This window comes from Mauremys reevesii, linkage group 11 (genome assembly GCF_016161935.1).
Source record: "Mauremys reevesii isolate NIE-2019 linkage group 11, ASM1616193v1, whole genome shotgun sequence".
Taxonomy (NCBI): Eukaryota; Metazoa; Chordata; order Testudines; family Geoemydidae; genus Mauremys; species Mauremys reevesii.
In genome coordinates this window covers 46,298,493-46,320,426 of record NC_052633.1, presented here as the reverse complement: position 1 = coordinate 46,320,426, position 21,934 = coordinate 46,298,493, and the positions used below count along the sequence as shown (strand labels likewise).

General features: G+C 40.2%; 1 protein-coding gene across 31 annotated transcripts in view; it reads right to left on the bottom strand.

The window, feature by feature from the left end:
• Positions 1–21,934, bottom strand: part of BAZ2B (bromodomain adjacent to zinc finger domain 2B) — a 343,490-nt gene that overhangs the window by 214,918 nt on the left and 106,638 nt on the right. For 28 of the 31 annotated variants that reach the window (XM_039493566.1, XM_039493561.1, XM_039493551.1 and 25 more), the window contains one exon: positions 3,387–3,429. The gene's annotated coding sequence lies outside the window, so the exon portion shown is untranslated. Of the gene's footprint in view, positions 1–3,386; positions 3,430–10,331; positions 10,503–21,934 lie in introns of those variants that run through there. The other 3 variants (XM_039493567.1, XM_039493568.1, XM_039493563.1) reach the window with 1 other exon arrangement.

The window sequence follows — 21,934 nt, the reverse complement described above, 5'->3', positions numbered from 1 at the left end:
CAATTTTTTGTCCTACCAGAGCTAATTTTAACATTACTGATTGTAGAGCACCTCTGGGACGTAGGCATGAAGGTCACTAGTGAATTACAAGATTGCTTTGTATTGTAAAATATTCAGTCTGGGCACTAAGAGAGGCTCTTGTTAGTCAACATAATATCGTCTGACACACACAGAGTTAAAATATTTCTGTACAGAATAAATGTCTGTCTTTATCTTCACATACTGGAGACAGAAAATGAACTGATGGCTAATCTGAAGGGTACTAAAATTAAATTATAAAGTCATTTCAAATCTCTGTCTGAAAGTAATTCTCTACTCCTGACAGGTAGGAAGTGAAGATAAAAAACTGTTTGAAACTATCTATAGACAAACTGACTTTGCTTATTCTCCCATTCTATTTCAATGCACAATAATTATTTAGTCTAGTAGTAAACTATTAAAGTAAGATGTAAGCAGTTTTTAAAAGTATGGTCAGGCTATCCTTGAAATAGATGGCGCTCAACTGAGTGCAAAATACTTGACTTCCTATTAGGAATATTACAATAAACTGCCTATATTAATACAGGAAAACATATGACCAGTAAGCTACAAAATATCACAACTTGTGTAATCACACCATTGTTCTATCAGTATTCATTATTCAAATATAAATTTCAAAGTGATTAAAATTGATTTAGCAGTTAACATATTACTTGGATATCTTACTATATTTGAAAATAGCCTCTGTCTGTACTGAATAACACATCAAAACCACCGTAAGACAATTGAAAAATCATAAAATACTGTAATACGATATAAATGTACATTATAATTCAGACTTATGTATGGTAAGGCCACCATTCACTGGGATGTTGCTAGTACAGGCTAACTGTTTTAGTCTCTATTTTTAAAAAATGTGTAAAAAGTTAGAACCACATCCTCCAAGTTAACAATATGAGTAGTTCTTACTAATGTGTGTATTCCCACTGAAGTAAATGAAATTACTTGCATTAGTGAGGACTACTAAGGCCTAGGGTGACCAGACGTCCTGTTTTTAAAGGGACAGTCCTGTATTTAAGCCCTCCTGCAGGTGTCCCGACTTTTTCTTAAAAACGGGCAAATTGTCCTGTATTTTCTGTCCCCACCCCATCAGTACTGGCAGGTCCTGCTGCTGGCCGGATCCCTGCTCATGTGCTGCCCGCCCACTATCGATGAGTGGGGAGGGGGTTCCAGTGGCCAAGATGGAGGTGGGTGTGCAGGGCTGGTGGCGGGGCAATGATACAGCATGCAAGGCAGGCTGCTCCCCCTGCTGGTCCGTTAGCGCAGCCCCAATTGTGTGCCGGCTCTTGGCCAGAAGCGCCCTGCCCCCCATCCCATTTCCAGCCAGTGCTGGCTATGCGCTGCGAGCTGCAGTGGTTAGTGAGTACAGGCAGGTGCCAGGCGGCAGCCAGTTATGTGTCACCTCTGCTGCCCATCCATTGGCACTTTACGTGCTCCCTCTCCCTGCTTTGCCTGCTCTCCCCCCGCAACCCCGCTGCTCCACCATATTCCCCTGGGCAGGGCGCATCCCCCTCCCAGTGCTATGGGGAGAACCGGCCCCCGATCGGAGTGCTCAGCTCACCAACAGCCTGGCCACCAGGCTCTTTCCTTTCCGCACTGCCTCTGGCTGGGCTGGCACCCTGGGAAAGCCCAAGACCCTCCAGCCCAGGGCGGTGGCCAAGAGGAGCTGAGCCCCACATGTGCCAAAGCCCAGCACACGGAATCCTCTCCACCCCTCAGCTAAGTTCTAGAGTGGGGGGGTGGGGGTGGGAAAGTGATTGCCAGCCTGTTCACACTCCGAACCTGCAGGCTCCACAGCAGCCCCATCACCCCCCAGGTCCACCCCCAGGGCACCCTGCTCTGCTGAGCCACCTCTCTGGCTGGGTCACTGAAGCCCCTGCAGTCAGCTTCCCTGGGGCCTGGTGCACAATGCATCCTTAGTGCTTAACCCCTTCATGCCCATGCTGTAGCCAGAGGTGCCTGGATTATGCAGGTGATGAAGGTCATCACTACATCATCTCTCTCCCTCCCCCATCCTTCCCTCCCACAAAGTGCTGAAAGGCTGCTGCTGGCCATATTCTGGTGTGAATCCTGGCAGAAATCTGGGGAACAGGGCATGTGACTCTGCATGCCCCTCCCCATGTTTTGCCTCGGGAAGACACGGCACCAGGTACCAGGAGAGACAGGTCTGTCTTGGGGGCCCAGCCAGATATGGAGGGCGGAGAGGGTCAGTTCAGTCGGTCACCCTCCCACCACGTGTATGTCACATCTCCCCATGTGTGGGGAGGAGGGTAAGGGGGTGTGTGTCTCCCCTCCCAGTGTGAACCCTAAAGCCTTAAAGATGAGAAGGTAAATAAAAAGAAATACTATGTAGTTGGATTCTTTTTAACAGGTGCTCAGTCAACCTCATGTTAATTTGAATGTTTGTACTGCATAGTTCTGATTGATTGCCATTGAACTCACTTGAATACGAGTAATTTTACCAGGTGTCCCATATTTAGCATAGGGAAATATGGTCATCTTATTAAGGCCCAGATTTGTAGAGGTATTTAGGCAGTGCTGTGCTCAACACTGCAACTCCTGGCTGATATAGGAGCCTAAGTCTCATTTTCAAAAAAGAATTTGGGCAATTAGGAGTCAAAGGCTTAGGGCACTGCTACTCTGACCACAGTAATGCTTAAGTACCTTTAAAAATCTAGATCTAAGTCACAGAAGTAATGATTAGCAAGACTGGACCCTTGAGTTTTAGGCACATCCTCTAGCTCAATAAATAAGAAGTCTTTAGCAAAAACAAATACAGTCAGTCATTTGAATTAAATAATAATGAAAGTATATTGCTAATTTATACTACTGACTATGAGACCCAATGTGATTTAATGAATTTTGTGAACAGCAAATACAGCAAGTGAACCATAATAATACAAAATCTGAAAATAGCTTTCAGTGTACAGCTTTGCTGGGAAATAACAGGAGGCCATAATTTTTATATGCAAAGGAAGAGGCGTGAGAAATAGTTGCAGTGAGTTCTACTGTGCAGTTCAGATTTTATTGTAGGCTTGAATGATAATGGAAAATTATCTTAGCCAAATTCTTTCAGTTTCAGTGTAATGGAGTTACTCAACATTTAGGACTCTGTTCAGCAAAGTACCACATGCCTACCCTTAAGCCCTTTAGACTTTTAGCCCTATTGATATGTTCAAGTACCTTGCTGATGCGGGGCTTATGAGCAGAATTTAGCCCTATGTTCAGATGATTATACAACCATCAGCTCTAAAGTAGATAAACTGTAAACAATATTATCCCAGTTCTCTGTATGATTCATGTTTCTCAGAACATTATAAGAAAGATAATTGCTGTTGCACACTTACTGTGATGAATGTGGTCAGTTCTGGGACATCACTGATTAACAAGCTGCAACAGAAAATATCGTTAATGAATCATCCTCTCATATCAAATAATTTTATAAAAACTAAATAAAACATTTAAATAGAACAAGAACAACGAGGAGTCCTTGTGAAATATTTTAAAATTCTCAAAAACAATCTTAGGGAATATTTACAATGAACTGAAAATACAGATAATCTCTCAAAGAACCTGATATGCAACAACAGTCATTTAAATAAAAATGTTACACAACTGCAGTTTAAATTCATTTTGTTTGCAGTCAAACACACCTAAGGTTCACCTGTGCTCAATTCTAAAGCACATAGAGCAATCATTTTATTTTTGATGTAGTCTCATTAAAGGGAAGACTTCTGTTAAAAACCATGGGTGAAATTCTTGCCCCACTTAAGTCACTGGGCCAGGATTTCACCCCATATTTTCAAACATCTTTATCTTTGGTACTAACATCTTAGGGTTCTGCTCATACAATGAGAAGTCAGTGCAGCTCCCTATGGGCACAAGTGTCCATCCACATGGATCTCATTGTAGGATCAGGACCTAAAATTATAAAACGGTGGAGAGGGGGAGGAATTAAAACATAACTGAATTTTCACTATTCATGCTGTTTACTTTCTGCATTTTTACAACGTGGATAACGAAAATAGACTAGATCACGTTTTCTTTAGCTAATGTTCAAATTCTAGTCAATTTCACTTTCAAATTCTCATAGGCTGGCACAACAGATACATTTGGGTTGCAAACATTACATGGAGATACTTGTTAAAGCAGCACAACTTTCCACTTACCTTTTTATTCAATGGAAACAATTTTATTGGTTTCAGGTTTTATTAATTTTTACATTTATAAAATCTAAATGTGGAGCCAAATTTAACCTAACTGCATCCTTTTAACATGGCAAAAACATTATACATTTAATACTGACTGCAGAAAGATAAAAGAATGCCTTTCAAAAGACATCCATGGATAATTTTAATTCACAAAATGTACATAATTACATTATATAGGTGTCACAACTGCTCCTCTGAGCATGAGTAACAGAAAGAAGACCGAACAGGGAACAAGGAAGAGAAACAGAAAAGTGGGGAAATGAAGTGTGCAGAAAAAAAACAGACTACATTGGAGAATACAACCCTGGCCCAGTGACTTAAGGATTTCTCCTTTGTAGCCTGCTTTGATTCTCTAGTCTACTCAATTTTATCTTCACAGTCTTGGCACTTATGCTCATAGTATCTGTTCCTGTGGCACCATTAAATGTCATCTGAATTTGGTAGAGACAAGGTGGGTGAGGTAATATATTTTATTGGACTAACTTCTGTTGGTGGAAGACACAATCTTTCAAGCTTCACAGAGCTCTTCTTCAAATCTGGAAAAAGGTAACTGGCATATCATTGCTAAACATTACAGTCTGCTCCTACCTTATAAGGGGTTGGCAGCAGTCTTGAGGGCCTAAGATATCCCACAGAAGTCTGGATCTCAGGCCAAACGTTTGAGGCTAGACAGATATAGGGGGTGGCAAGAGGAGAATAGCCCTGCAATCCCACTGTTTAAAACAAACAAGAACAAGCCCCATCTTGCCATGTGCTAGAGACAACATCTATATATATCAACTATTAACAAAGCACTACAGTGCGCTGCATTGTACTAGCCTCACCCTGACACACTGCAGAGAGGGAGAATCAGTTTCCATGCACAGAGATTATCCAGAGGTCGAAAGACCCAAACTGAACTGAGGAGTAACCTAACAAGTCCCCCAGGGCAACAGGGACTGCAAAGGGAACCAACAGCTTAAGGAGACAAAGGCTGACGGGAAGACAAAATGGCTGCCTCAGCCTGATCTTGCTGGAGACCCTGCCCCCCCATGCCAACTCAGCCAGCTACAGCTTCCTCCTGCATACTTTCCCCTGCCCTGGCTGGGCACTGGGATGGGGAGCAGAAATGTAAAGGAGAAGAGAGACTCCCTGCTATCAGTACCAAGACCACAACAGCCTCTGGTAGTTGGGAGGAGTAGCTGTAAGGGTACCCCTGTTAAATCCATACTGCCCTGCTGGATGCATAGGACAAAGTGAGCTGGAGCAGGCACTCTGAAAATCCCATTCAGAGATTAATATTTTCTTCTTTTCAAGATTACAAATAAAGGCAGACAATAGTTTCATGCCCAACCCAGATCAGCCGGCTCTACAGCCTGCTTATAACATACTGGTTTGCATAACCAAACCTTATTATCAGAGCCAAAAACTTCAACTGAAGGCACGCACATACAACTGAGTACTGATTTTGCTGAAGACTAGAGATACTGCTAACATTCCCGCAAAGAACTTTGGAGTAGACGTTGATTTGCTAGCCTCACACTGCACTGATAAATGTAAAAAACAAAAAGTCTGCAAAAGAGTAACAAGTCTCAAATGTTAAGGCAAACATTTTTGGTCATATTCAGTCCTGGATAAGCAGGCACAAGTCCACTGACTTCAATCTTGTCAGATACTTTGTGTAGACCTAGTGAACAGGTTCCAAACAGTGGGGAAATGATACTATCAAGCCAGGCAGCTCAAAGCAGTAGTGAATTGCAGGTGATCTAAGCCAGCCAATATTGAACAAGAAAATTGTGATGGTATATATATTGCTAGGTTACTATGGATTCATTTAAAAAAAAAAAAAGCCCTCCAGAAATTTATATACAATTTTTGACAAAGGGTATTTTGTGGGTCTGGGATAAAACTAGAGTTTAAATTATTTTCCCTTTATAACAATACCCATTGCAAATCATCCAGATTTTAAGCAAAACCACTAACAGAGTTTTGAAGACTGGGAAACCCATATAACACATACAGTTAGCCAGCTGGTCAAAGAAACTTTTCTAACTTGTTTAGAAATCATAACTAATTTTAACCAGCCCACTCTATCATGGTACCAGTATCTTCAAGGTCAGCATTATGTTTATCAACTTTCTCAGAATGTTGTATATAGAAAGCTAACTTTAATGGCAGAGATTGCTTCTGGTTGATTAGAAAACAAACAAACAAAACACAAACAAACAAAACCCTACATTTATATCAATCTTTGCAGCCAACTTTCTTAACACAGAATGTACATGTATGACATGGTGTAAAAAGGATTTGGACAATAAGTTACTCCAAAGCAATAGGCTTTGATCTGAGGGGCGGGGGGGGGGGGGGGAAAGAAGACCAGCAACCTCAATTTGCAGTGTGATACAACAACATTTCTTTAAGACACTTTTTAAGTGGCACTTCACACAAGTCAGGTTAAAAAAAATATACACAGACTGACTAGGAGCAAGCACTGCAGAAACTGTGCAGAGAGAAGATTTTATACATATATGGTGGATATTTCCACTCAGACAATATTGGGATCCAATTCATAACAAATATCACAACTTTTTTATATTTATTACCATATAATTCTTTGGTAATCCTTCTGAGAATTCCTAGCACAAATGATCATACTCAAAGAAATGAACAATTAATCTCATCTGCTGGTAGTCGCTAAACTACTGATAATCTTAGTGGATAAAGAAAAATATTCCAAATCTTGAGGAATGGTTCCAAAAATACACCTCCACCTCGATATAACGCTGTCCTCGGGAGCCAAAAAAATCTTACCGCGTTATAAGCGAAACCGCGTTATATCGAACTTGATTTGATCTGCCAGAGTGTGCAGCCCCACCCCACCCCTGGAGCGCTGCTTTACCGCGTTATATCCAAATTTGTGTTATATCGGGTGGCGTTATTATGGGGTAGAGGTGTATGGGCATTTGTTATTAATGAAAAATTAATATATCAGTCATGTACCTTGAAAAACAGACACTGTACTTACATATTTGGTTACCATTAATTCACTTTTCAAACAAAGTACATTCATCTGTAAAAACAAAGTACATCTCTCTAATTTTTTTTAATGTTGATCCTTTTTATAGATACACCTGGTTTGATAAATATGAGTAGAGTCAGCAGTTTCACTCATTTAATAAAACCATGTTCTGAATGGTGTAATGAGACTAATTCTATAGTATGGTAACACCCTGTTAAATAGTGAGATTTGATTATTATTACTATATAATGTTACTCTGAACAAATAAATAAGCTCACCGTTATAATAATTATTGTCTTGTTTCTAATATTTATATGGATTGACTTGTAAACTTATTTAAGATTTCCTAAATAGCTACAAAACACCACAAAAACTCCTGATTTCCTTTAATGGTGGTAAACTTATAGCGGTAAGTTTGTATCTATGATTTACTTCACTACAAGTGTAGTACAACACTCCTCTCATCACAACGGTATGAAGCATCATCTCTGTACTTTACAGGTTAGGAATGTTAAGCTATTTGAATTAGAAACTGAAAACAAATAAGATCACTGAAGCAGTTTTATACATCTTCTTTTGATATCCAGACTCCACCACAAAACTGCCTGAGAAGCATCCTATGCTCCAGATGACATTCTTAAGAGAGGAGAAGCAACCATATTTAACTACTGTAAACATGACTAAGTTAAGATTAGGTGACGGGGTATACGTGTAAGTGTGCAGGCCAAATCCTGAGGTCCTTAATCGTGTGAACTCACATTCATATCCTTTGAGTAAGGACCACAGAACATTATACACTCCTTAGGCACTCTCTTTAATATGCCAAACATATCTGCAATAACATGTTATCAAGTCAGTCTAAATCGTTGTCCATTCTTCATCTACAAAGGAGAGCAGATCTAATTAACAGTCTCTCATTACTGGGATTTGTTATTCTCTTTCCAGAGACTATATGTTTTGTTGTTCACAGGTCTATTTTGTTGCTGCAGAGTTTTCCCTCAATATATTGTTAATCCTAGCCAAGGGCATTTAATACATGGCCCCCCACCTCTAAAGAGACACATGTCTATATTTTCCTTTTTGAAGAAACTATTCAACTATGTGAGATAGAAAATGTTGAAAAATTACTCTTGAAAATGTTTTCTAAAGAAGTTAAGACATACATTTCTTCCTGCAATTAGCTGAAAGCTCATGCTTTCACATTATTCCAAAAATATATTTAAAAAAAAAAAAGAGGAAATTCAACATTTTTAGACAAGAAATGATGGCAGGGAAGGAACTGAAACAAGCTAAGATTCCAAATGACTGAAAAAGGATTAGTTATATATATTTTGACATCGCTTATGAAAAGTAAAGAAATTTAACTATTTCAGCTTATTGCTACTTGCAGACCCCTTATATATTCGCTACATTTCATTTTTGCTTCAACAACAATTATTTATTTAAACAATGTAAACTGAGAATTTTAGGAGGTGGATAATGGAATTAAGTATCTAATTTATATTAAATTTCAATGGGATTTGGATGCCTTAGTCTCCTTTGAGGAACCAAACCATGTTCTGTACAACTGAGCGTGTCAAATTTCACCTCTTTGCAATATCAACATTTTAATACAAAAATAAATCAAGATTTACCCCCACTACTAGACTGTATAAGGTACATCTCAATGGAGATGCACAGCTATATAGTATGTATCATCTGCATTAGCTAGACTTTACACTAGAAATGGCATGTAGATTACACAGGTAGAAGTGATATCGCATCCATAATTACCCATACTTTCAATACACCAGAGTGTCTATGGGCTGCCAGAAGAGCAAAAAGATATCAGAGGTGGATGTCAGTGGCAAAACCCAGTATTATACATTTCATTGGAAAAACGTGATGCAATTTACCCATTTTTCTTTAAGAAAATTATTGTAGCCTCAGAACAGGAATGAATGCAGCTCTGCATTTCCCTGTGATGGGGAACAGGAGATATAAAGTCATATTTACAATTACTAGGTTAGCATTCCAAATGCTCACAAGTCAAGGAAATATAACTAGAAATCAGATTTGGGGGGAGAAGGGGAAGGAATCTAAATACTGAACACGCTATAAGTAGTTGCATGTTAGCATTTGGAATACTATATAGCTAATGTACATGTACTACTCTTAGATGATGGCAAAATTGAGCAGGCATAAAACACACCCAGAGACTCGGTTGACAGCTTTTTTCATAAAGGCATTTTACCTATATTACTACAGAAATTAAAGATGGGAAAGATCTATGTCTAACCCATTCTCTCTGCTAGCATATGATTCTCCCACATGGTCCATTTTATGGTGCTTTGTCCATGTCTCCAGGGAATGGAGATTTTCTTTTAGAAGATTATCCCTTGGCCTAATAAAATGTAAATTATTGGGAATAAATATTGGACATTCAGCCCAAATTTTCCATTTCATCCCATTACTTCTGCTAATATCCCTTTGTACTGTGCTAAAGAATTCCCTTCCTTGCTCTTAACTATAAAAGCCAAAGGGCAATAAAATCCACTTGCTTTTTCAGTGCCTTTGAATATACAGACTTCATTCTCAAAAGGGGTTGTACACACAGCTGCAGAAGATGCATGACAGCAAAGCCAGCTGTAACCATGAAAGGTCAGCCCATTCAATTAGGACCCACAAAAGGAAAATTATATGCTATTGCAGCATCTCTGCCACAATTCTCTCAGCAAGGAGGTGAGTAGAGACAAGTAATAAAGAATACAAGTTTACTTTGCACTACAATTAGGGTAAAAGAGAAAGAACTCTGAAGGTCAGAAACTAGAGGGAGGATGTGTGTCACTCTTTAGGTAGGTGATCTGAATGAGACAAAATATTATACTATAAGAAAGCATCTGGCTATTTTTACACTTAGAATGCTATAGCAGCACAGCTGCAGCTATGCTGCTGTAGTGCTTCAGTATAGACACTCACTACAGTGACAAGAGGACTTCTCCTATCGCTGTAAGTGATCCACTTCCCCAAGACGCGGTAGCTAGGTCAACAGAAGAGTTCGTCCATCGACCTAGCGCCATATGCCAGGGATTAGATTGGCTTACCTCCATCTCTCAGGGATTTGGATGTTTCGCACCTCTGCGAGAGCAGCTATGCCAGTGTAACTTTTCAGTGCAGATCAGATCTCAGGGTATACTACACATGTCTTCCTGACAGTTTTGCCCTACCTTTATAACTTCTTACCCTTCCATTTTGCCAGTCTGCCTGTTGCCTATGCTGATACTTTTATAACTCCTGTACAATTCCACTGACAACATGCATCAGTTAATAACTGAAATAGCCACCACCTATGGTTCCAAATGCAACTGCTATTTCCTTCAGAGTCCATCTGTTCACTCTTGATATTACTCTTCTCAAGGTGTCTCATCTTGATGGTACCCCTTCTAGATAAAGTTGTAATTTTTATGGGTTGGCTTATTATGGTTCACACAACTGCTATAACCAATAAAAGCCAGGATTTTTATGCAAAGGAAGGTGACTATATTTACTGAGGGTTGTGATTACAAAATAAACCATAAGAGCAAAGGCATGAGTAGCTGGTACATGCCATGAAGAACAAAGACACACAGCCTTATGTTTATGTCATGAACTGCAGAAAATGACAAAAAAATGTAACCAAATTGTTTCACACTTTACAAAGCACACATTCCTTGTTGAGTATATTTATGTGTCAAGTCTGAAGTTTTAGATTCACTACATGTTTTTTAAAAGAATGAAATACACCCCTCATACACTTCTATTCTCAATAATACAAAAATGGCCAAATTGGATTGAATTCACACAATCACCTTTGCTGTAAGAACAAGCATACCACTGTTTTAACTCCTAAAACTTTATGAAGAGATCTCAAGTCTGAGGAAACTCTTGTGCACAAGCTAGTTTTTAAGAAAGATAAAATGAACTTAGTTGCAAGTATTATTGATCATTACTGTTTCTTTTTACTCCATGGAAGCAGACAGATAAGAAAAATATATATCAAAAGCCAATGTCTACAGTTTTACACACCAAAACAGTGACACTTAATATTGGATGTCAGCTCTTTTGAGGAAGTCAAAAAAGTGCATGGCTAGAACAATCAAGGAGCCAGCTTACTCAAGTTTTATATAAAAGCCACACATGAGCAATGTATATTGAAAGAGTCTATAATATTCCTGGGGGAATTCTGCGCCACTGCACATGTGCAGAATTCACATCCCCCACTGATTTCTTTGCTTCCCCACAGAAAAATGACTGACAAGGAAGTAAAGGGAAGCTACAAGAGCAGTCACACCCCACTCCCTAGCTGCACAGGTACATTGTTTCAGGCACCTGGAGCAGCCAGCAGAGAGAAATCACCACAGGGCTGGGAACACCCCAGCCAGTGGCTCCTGCCCTGAGCTGGGATCAGCTGCTAGTCCCAGATGGGCTGGAGGCAGGAGAGGACAGGACTTCCTCTTCCTCTGTTAAGGAGTGACTGCGGCTCTGTCAGACCCACCTCTAGAAACCTCCCCCAGCTGCAGGAAGCTCAGCATCCTCCCCTGCTTCCTTCCCCCATCGCTCCTCAGCTGCAGTGGAAGGGGTCACTGTATGGGGAGCTGCTCCCTCATCTGCCCAACTCCCATGCATCTGGATCTCCCATACCCAGACACCCCTACAAAGCCTGACCCTCACCCAGAACCTCCTAGCCCTCCATACCCAAACCCCATCCCATTGAACCTCAACTCCTTCATCTGGAGGCCCCCTGCACCCAGATCCCCTGCCTCTAGACCCCCACCCCTGCACCTAGAGCACCTCCCACCTGAGCTCCCTGCACTCAAACCCCCACCCTGATGAGCCTGAGCCCCCACATCCAGCCCCCCAACTAGCTGCACCAGACCCCCGCCCCACCAACCCCCCCTCCCAGCACCCAGCCCCCCCTTGCTGAGACCCCCACACCCAGACCCCTCCATTGAGCCCCAACCACTTTCACCTGGAAGCCCCCGCAGAGTCCCATTGCCCCTGCACATGGAACCCCTCCAACAAACCTCTGTGCATCCAGATCCCCTCACACTGAGACTCCTCACTAAGCTACCTGCATCCAGATTGTCCCACACAGAATCCTCTCACCCCACACCTGGTTCCCCCCCACAATGAGCCCCTCCACACTTGGATCCTGCCTGGTATAGCGTGCCTGCCCCACACCTGGTGCAGAGCCCCAGGGTGTTTCTGGGGCAGGCCCAGGCCTTGTGCTGTGTCAGGGTCAGTTGCAGCCTCACCACTGAGTCCGTGCCCCAGGGGTGGGGAGGCTACAGGGTGATCTCCCATCTTCATACAGCCAGTGGCCTATGCTCCTCACTGCTATGCTGAAGCCTCTGCATTTATTTATTGACAAATAAAACTTGCAGAATTTTAAAATATTGTGTGCAGAATTTTTAATTTTTTGGTGCAGAATGCCCTCAGGAGTGCTATAATATGGTTTAAAGGTCAGAGTAAAAGTTGTATGGAAATGGGTAAGGTGAAATTTTACATAAGTATTGTGTGAACTGTAAGGGTAACAGAAAATTTTAAGTTATCTTAATTTGCCATGTTATTTTCATACTTTAAAATATATTTTAAATAAAATATGATATAAGGTTAGATTATTTTCGCAACCTTCACTTTTAAACTAAGGTAAGCTTTTTGCATCAGAGTACTAATAAAAGTGAGGTAACAGGATCCAAAATTCTGCTCATTTAACTAAGTAGTCCCAACAATATTGATAAATTTTGGTCTACAATAGAAAATATTTCTCTTTTTTAAAAAATAGACAATTGAGAGATACACATGAACACAATGGAAGAAGAAAGGCTAGCAGGTGGTATGGAATACTTCTGTTTGAAACTCCAAGGGACTGTCATCAGTAATCAAATAAAAACATTAAATATTAAATATATTGAACTTTAAAAGTGTCTTTTTAATGTCAAAGCTGACCACATCCTTAGTCCCTAAAACAAAACACTGATGAAATGATAATTTAAAACACACAGTAAACTACATTTAAGAATCTCCCTTGAACAAGCTTAGCAACAAGAATAATGCTCAACCTTGCTTTTTCTTAATCATTGTGAAGGAAAATTACATGAGCCTAGATTGATTCTGGTCCAAATATTCAACGCACAGATTAAAACAGTGCCTTCAGTAGGCAGATTTTAGAGCAAGTGGAGACTATTGAAACTCAACAATGAATATGTGATCTGGCATGCACTTGAGGAAGTTACACAATGCCAACATGTTTATGCAATGAAAATATTAGTAAGAGGCAAAGAAAGCCTTTTCAGATTAAATACGGTTTTCCCTCAAAATGACTATTACACATACACATTTAAATGGGAAAAGCAGTCATTATTTATAAATCAGTCATGCAATAATATGCATCCCTGTAACAAGTTTCCCCGCAACCTGCATTTTTGTTATGGCTCCTCATTTAAAGGATGTCTTGCTATTTATTTTAGGTCTCACTAATATGAAGTATAAAGTACATATACTGTTAAATGCAAAAAAATTCATTAATGCAAGATAACACTGCACTGTTAAAAGTCACAAGGAGTCAGAAAGTGAAATAATTGAACTTCCACACATTTTAGAAGTGGGAAAGGAGAGTTAATTTTAAGACAGACCAAAAATATTATTTAATCTTTTTTAAAAAAATCTGGTGACTCATGAATTTTTTTTAGGGGTTGGCAATACTGAGAATCTAAATATTGCATTGCAGGCTCAGCTATACTTAAGCCACATATTTAATAAGAAAAACAAACAAGAATTACAATGCATGTTAAGAAACAGACTTTAACCCTGATTTTATATTCAGATTCTTAGTATAGGTACTGTGATCTGTGCTAGAGTCCCATTAATTTCAATGGGGTTCTGCAGTTAGAAGGCTATGCAAATAACTGATTTAATTGCAGAACTTATGCAGTTAACAGGGTGGTTAGAATCTTCATTTTTGCATTTCCTGATTTTATAATTAACTGTGCAACCTTAAAGTTGCACAAACAGGCTTTAAAAAACAACAAAAAACCCCACATTTGATTTCCTTGTTTTCTCCCTAAAGTACAGAATGAAAAAAAGAAATTTCCTGTGCTTAATATTACCATTTAAATAGTCCTAGTTAAGCTTTGAAGTTGAATAGAAAGATAGGATGAGGTTGTTTCCCACCTTTGTTGCTGCTATCATTTGGCTTGATGTTTTTTGTTTTGGTTTCATGTTTTTTTGTGAAAACCTGGGTTAACTGGTTTACACTGACCGCTGCATCATCTATATTAAATAAAAAGTTAGACACTGTAGAACCCCGGAAAAACTGTAGTTTCCGAAAGTTGTGAGGTCAGCAATTTTCTTTTCATGATTGAGGTTTGCTCAAGTCAAGGATGCATACAATGACCTGAAAAGGATTTGTTTTTCTAAACAATTGGGTTTATGCTCTTTATTGTTTGTTAATTATGTATAAATAATCTACTTGCATCCCACGAAGTGGGTATTCACCCACGAAAGCTCATGCTGCAAAACGCCTGTTAGTCTATAAGGTGCCACAGGATTCTTTGCTGCTTTTATAAATAATCTGTTTTTTTTAAAGTTATGTTCTTGGTTTTCACATTAGTAATTCAGGACTTGTATACCTTGGAAGATTATGGTGACAGGAGAACTAGTGAAGTTATGAAAGATTAAAAACTGAGCAACTGAGAAGAGTAATTATTAGCCAGACAGTTTAAAACATTTTTTGTTAACATCGGTAACTCTAGTGTCTATTCAACACTTGGTATAAAGGACATTTTGGTTAACATTTCAATGCCCTTGTCCCATAAAATATGAGAACTCACAAACATTTCTTAGACCATAAATAAGTCATCCAAGCAAAACCAGACTTGTTGACATTATTGATAATTATGAAAAAAGGAGAATAATTAAATTAATAAACAATTAGTTAACCCTCATTCTGGATTACTTACATGCCAGATCTGAGGTTTTCAAAGTAAGCCATGTAGGGTACATCTACAAAGCAGCTAGGAAGTGAGAGTCCCAGCTTGGGTAGATGTATATGCACTAGCTGTGCTTGCTATTGCCTAAAAATAGCAGTGTAACCTCAGTGGCATAGGTGGCAGCTCAGGCTAGCCACCTAAATACATACCTGGGGATCAGGGCAGGATTGCACTCAGGTGATTAGTTCCAAGCTGTTCCCCATGCCACCACAGCCATGTGGCTACTTTTAGGGGCTAGCTCGAGTATCTCTACCCAAGCTGGGAACTGCATCTCCCAACTGCTGTATAGCCTGCTCTTGGGACTTGTTTGAGGGAGAGAAGGGAAAGCTACCACTGCCAAACACACAACTTTAAAAAAAAAAATCAAACAACTGAATAACTAAACAAACAAAACAAAAAACCCCACTCTTTTGGGCTGACCCAACATTTCAGAAATTTTAGCCTAAGAAGTAATTTGAGATAAGTTATTAAAAGTTACAGTTTAACATAGAAGAGTGAGCCAGGAAATTGCTGCTGTGATGCCAGAAACAACAACAATAAAAGCCAACCACTTTATGATAGTTTACAAGAGAAGAGTTCCATAATAGGTTATTAAAACTGTATCTCCCAGTTCATCTTTTGCCGGCATCTGGAAACCACAAGGGACTTTTTAGTAGGTAGACAAAAGACTGGCCCAGGCTACTGAAGATAATGGTCTCTCTTGAACTGTTAATATAATACAAGAAAACTACAGTATGATATGAAGGGCAACAGAGAATAGTAAACTGTGAAGGAGAAATTAGTATGGATGATGAAGAGGAACGTGGGTATGGTAAGATGTTAAGTGCAATTTAGCAGATGTAAATGAATTCAGCTCAGCACGGAACAAAAGAGCCTTGCATGATAGACTACCAGGGGCGGCGACACGCCTGCAGGCGGTCCGCTGGTCACACGGATTCAGCAGCGCGCCTGCGGGAAGTCCAACGGTGCCGTGCCATCGGCATCCCCACCTGAAGTCGCGGGACCGGCGGGCCTCCTGCAGGCGCACTGACGAAAGCCGCCTGCCTGCCGCCCTCACAGCGACAGGCAAGCTGCCCCCCGCGGCTTGCCACCCCAGGCATGCGCTTGCTGTGCTGGTGCCTGGAGCTGCCCCTGTAGACTACCATAACAGCTCTTGGATCCCTTTTTTCTTAACAGTGAATGCAGGTATACAAATAGAGGACACCAACACCAAAAATCCCACCATCTCCTCTGCCCCTGAAAACAGATTACTAAACAGGAGTTCAACAGCATATTTTAGACTCACAACTGAAGACTTCACCAAGAAGCATAACATGGGCAGGTGCAGAATTCCACAGGTCTGAACAATCTTGAAATTCTGCAGAGTATCAGTCTTTAAAATTTAGATTTTTGTTTCGGTTGCTAATAAATCCTTCATTCTATAAATCAGTGCATTACTGTCTTGTGCATTTATTAATAATGTAGCTCAAGAGGGGTAAACATCCCCCATTCATCTCAGTTAAGTGTTCAGTTCTAAGATTAGTTCCCCTAAAGAATATGAAAAACACACACACACACCCCTCTTCACCTCTAGACTCCCAAGTAGATGCTGCATCAGCAAAGCAGAGATGTAGCACTGATAGGCACATTGTGCTGGCATGTAGTGTCACCTATCATCAGTAAGTCCTTAAAGATTCTGCCATACCTTCCAAGAAGGTGTCACTACTGGAAGTGAACAAATGCTAAAATGCCAAGGTCATCCCCACTAACAGATTTAAAGGAGTTTCTCATTTTTAAATCAGGACCAAAAGTTTCGTGATTACCATCACCACTTCCATTTCCTTTGCTTTTCTGGAATTTCACATCTCAGAGGCCATCAGGTGACAGGCACAAACTTTTTTCCCCCCACCAAATACTGACTTACTTCAGACAATAGGTTAATTCTTCTCTTGTTGTAAGAACCAAGGGTTACTTGGCTATATGAGATAAAAGCTAGAGATGGGTAGCCAGTCAGCTTTGGGATTTACAAAACCATTAGCAGCTCAGATCAGTGTTCCACTTCAGCTGAATCCCAGAAATTCAGAAGGAGGGGGAGGATACATTAGATAATTACACACACAATTTCAAAATATCTTTATATGTTAATTGAAATTAGCATAGATTGGTTTGTATTACTTTCCAGTTTAGTAAGAGAAAAAACAGAATAATGAAATCTAGGTTATCTCTGGAACTGGGCTTGAAAAGGAAAGATGGAAGGAGATCATTCAGGAGAGAGAGTTAGAGGGATTATTCTGGTTAATGTAACTACTGTAATCTGGATTTTTTAAAACACAGGCAATGCTGCTTTTAAGAAAAAGTACTGAAGGGGGAAGCTGCACTACATGTTATTTAATGTGGTGTACGTGTTATAAAAACAAAATGAAAAAGCATAACTTTTTTAATTACATACCTACAAAAGTCACTGATGTTCATCAGCAGGCTTTGTGACAAAGCACCAGAAGAAAGCTTTTTTTTTTCTTTTTGAATTAACTATGGAGCCACTGACTGATGTAAAACTTATCGTATTTTAATTTCGATAAATCTGGGTTTGAAATGCTTATTGGGCTAGTATCAGAGAGGTAGCCGTGTTAGTCTGGATCTGTAAAAGCAGCAAAGAGTCCTGTGGCACCTTGTAGACTAACAGAGGTATTGGAGCATGAGCTTTCATGGGTGAATACCCACTTCGTCGGACAGCCGACAAAGTGGGTATTCACCCACGAAAGCTCATGCTCCAATATATCTGTTAGTCTATAAGGTGCCACAGGACTTATTGGGCTAGGTTCTTCAGGACAGATACTATTTGAGCAAAACACCCATATCCCACTGCACCCCCAAGCACTTGTTTTATAGGGGGTCCTAACTCAGTAGGTAATCTGCTATTTTCAGACCACCAAACAAAAAAGGGGGGGAGCAAGAGACAGAATATCAAAAGAAGAAAAAAAACAGCAAGAAACAAGGAAACAGAGGACAGAAACCAAGAAGAAAAACAAAAAAGGTATAGCGAAAGCGAGCAAAGGCAAATCAAGGAAAGACATGACAAAGGTTGGGCCGGTTTTGTGGCTGGCTGCTCTGCACAGCCGATAATCTTCAGCCAAAAGTGGGAGTTAGGGCATGTCTTCACTAGCTTTCTAATGCTTGCAAGTTACTCATGACACAAATTAGGATAACAATTTCATTCTACTAGCTAAACCTCCAATAATTTTAATACTTCAGTCCTTTAAACAATCACATTCTGGTACTTTTTTAACATATAAGATTTATAATTAGGGCTGTCAAGCTATTAAAAAAATAATCTCGATTAATCACAATTGGGGCAGATTCTCCCAGCCTCACTTATGATTAGGGCTGTCAAGCGATTAAAAAAATTAATCATGATTAATCACGCTGGTAAACAACAATAGAATACCATTTATTTATATATTTGTGGATGTTTTCTACATTTTCAAATATATTAATTTCAATTACATCACAGAATACAAAGTGTACAATGCTCACTTTATACTTATTTTTTATTACAAATATTTGCACTGTAAAAAACAAAAGAAATAGTATTTTCAATTCACCTAATACAAGTACTGTGGTGCAATCTCTATCATCAAAGTTGAACTTACAAATGTAAAATTATGTACAAAAAAATAACTGCATTCAAAAATAAAACAATGTAAAACTTTAGAGCCTACAAGTCCACTCAGTCCTACTTCTTGTTCAGCCAATCACTCAGACAAACAATTTTGGTGACAATTTGCAGGAGATAATGCTGCCTGCTTCTTGTTTACAATGTCACCTGAAAGTGAGAACAGGCGTTCGCATGACACTTTTGTAGCTGGCATTGCAAGGTATTTGTGTGCCAGATGTGCTAAAGAATGGGTAGGCAACCTATTGCACGCGTGCCGAAGGCAGCACGCAAGCTGATTTTCAGTGACACTCACACTGCCTGGGTCCTGGCCACCAGTCCAGGGGGCTCTGCATTTTAATTTAATTTTAAATGAAGCTTCTTAAATGTTTTAAAAACCTTAAAAAGAACAGGAGTACTTGTGGCACCTTAGAGACTAACAAATTTATTTGAGCATAAAGCTTTCTTGGGCTACAGCCCACTTCATCAGATGCATGTAGTGGAAAATACAGTAGGAAGATATATACACAGAGAACATGAAACTATGGGTGTTACCATACACACTATAAGTAGAGTGATCAGTTAAGGTGAGCTATTATCAACAGGAGAGAAAAAGAACTGTTTGTAGTGGTAATGAAAATATCCCATTTCCAGCAATTGACAAGGAGATGTGAGGAACTGTGGGGGGGGGAGGGGAAGCATGGGGAAATACTTTTACTTTGTGTAATGGGCCATCCAATCCCAGTCTTTATTCAAGCCTAATTTGATGGTGTCCAATTTGCAATTTTATTCCAATTCAGCAGACTCTCGTTGGAGTCTCGTTTTGAAGTTTTTTTGTTGTAATATTGCAACTTTTAGGTCTGTAATCGAGTGGCCAGGGAGATTGAAGTGTTCTCCAACTGGTTTTTGAATATTATAATTCTTGAGGTCTGATTTGTGTCCATTTATTCTTTTATGTAGAGACTGTCCGGTTTGGCCAATGTACATGGCAGAGGGGCATTGCTGGCACATGATGGCATATATTACATTGCAGGTGTACAGGTGAATAAGCCCCTGATGGCGTGGCTGACGTGATTAGGTCCTATGATGGTATCCCCTGAATAGATATGTGGACAGAGTTGGCAATGGGCTTTGTTGCAAGGATAGGTTCCTGGGTTAGTGGTTTTTGTTGTGTGGTGCATGGTTGCTGGTGAGTATTTCCTTCAGGTTTGGGGGCTGTCTGTAAGCGTGGACTGGCCTGTCTCCCAAGATCTGTGAGAGTGATGGATCGTCCTTCAGGCTAGGTTGTAGATCCTTGATGATGCGCTGGAGAGGTTTTAGCTGTGGGCTGAAGTGATGGCTAGTGGCGTTCTGTTACTTTCTTTGTTGGGCCTGTCCTGTAGTAGGTGACTTCTGGGTATTCTTCTGGCTCTGCCAATCTGTTTCTTCACTTCAGCAGGTGGCTACTGTAGTTGTAAGAACGCTTGATAGAGATCTTGTAGGTGTTTGTCTCTGTCTGAGGGGTTGGAGCGATTGTATGTAGGTAAGTATAGTGATCAGTAGGTTTCCGGTATAGGGTGGTGTTTATGTGGCCATCATTTATTAGTACTGTAGTGTCCAGGAAGTGGATCTCTTGTGTGAACTGGTCCAGGCTGAGGTTGATGGTGCGGTGGAAATTGTTGAAATCATGATGCAATTCCTCAAGGGCTTCTTTTCCATGGGTCCAGGAGATGAAGATGTCATCAATGTAGCGCAAGTAGAGTAGAGGTATTAGGGGACGAGAGCTGAGGAAGCGTTGTTCTAAGTCAGCCATAAAAATGTTGGCATACTGTGGGGCCATGTGGGTACCCATAGCAATGCCACTGACTTGAAGGTACGCATTGTCCCCAAATGTGAAATAGTTATAGGTGAGGACAAAGTTACAAAGTTCAGCCACCAGGTTTGCCGTGACATTATCGGGGATACTGTTCCTGACGGCTCGTAGTCCATCTTTGTGTGGAATGTTGGTATAGAGGGCTTCTACATCCATAGTGGCTAGGATGGTGTTTTCAGGAAAATCACTAATGGATTGTAGTTTCTTCAGGAAGTCAGTGGTGTCTCGAAGATAGCTAGGAGTGCTGGTAGCATAGGGCCTGACGCTATGTAGACTATGTAGCCAGGCTATGTAGACTTCCTTCTCAGGCTCTACGTTACCAGCATTCCTAGCTATCTTCGAGACACCACTGACTTCCTTTTTGCAGATACAGACTAACATGGCTGCTACTCTGAAACCTACTTAAAAACCTTATTTACTTTATATACCACAATAGTTTAGTTATATATTATAGACTTATAAAAAGAGACCTTCTAAAAACGTTAAAATGTATTACTGACACGCAAAACCTTAAACGAGAGTGAATAAATGAAGACTCAGCACCCCACTTCTGAAAGGTTGCCGACCCCTGCACTAAAGATTCATATGTCCCTTCATGTTTCAACCACCATTCCAGAGGACATGCGTCCATGATGATGATGGGTTCTGCTCAATAATAATCCAAAGCAGAGCGGACCGATGCATGTTCATTTTCATCATCTGTGTCAGATGCCACCTTTTTTGGTGGCTCGGGTTCTGTGGTTTCCACATCTGAGTGTTGCTCTTTTAAGACTTCTGAAAGCATGCTCCATACCTCGTCCCTCTCAGATTCTGGACGGCGCTTCAGATTCTTAAACCTTGGGTCAAGTGCCGTAGCTATTTTTAGAAATCTCACATTGGTACCTTTGTGTTTTGTCAAATCTGCTGTGAAACTGTTCTTAAAACGAACATGTGCTGGGTCATCATCCAAGACTGCTATAATGTGAAATATATGGCAGAATATGGGTAAAACAGAGCTGGAGACACATAATTCTCCTCCAAGAAATTAGGCCACAAATTAATTAACACATTTTTTTAATGAGCATCATCAGCACGGAAGCATGTCCTCTGGAATGGTGGACGAAGCATGAAGGTACATACGAACGTTTAGCCTTATCAGGCATGTAAATACCTTGCAATACAGGCTACAAAAGTGCCATGCGAATGCCTGTTCTC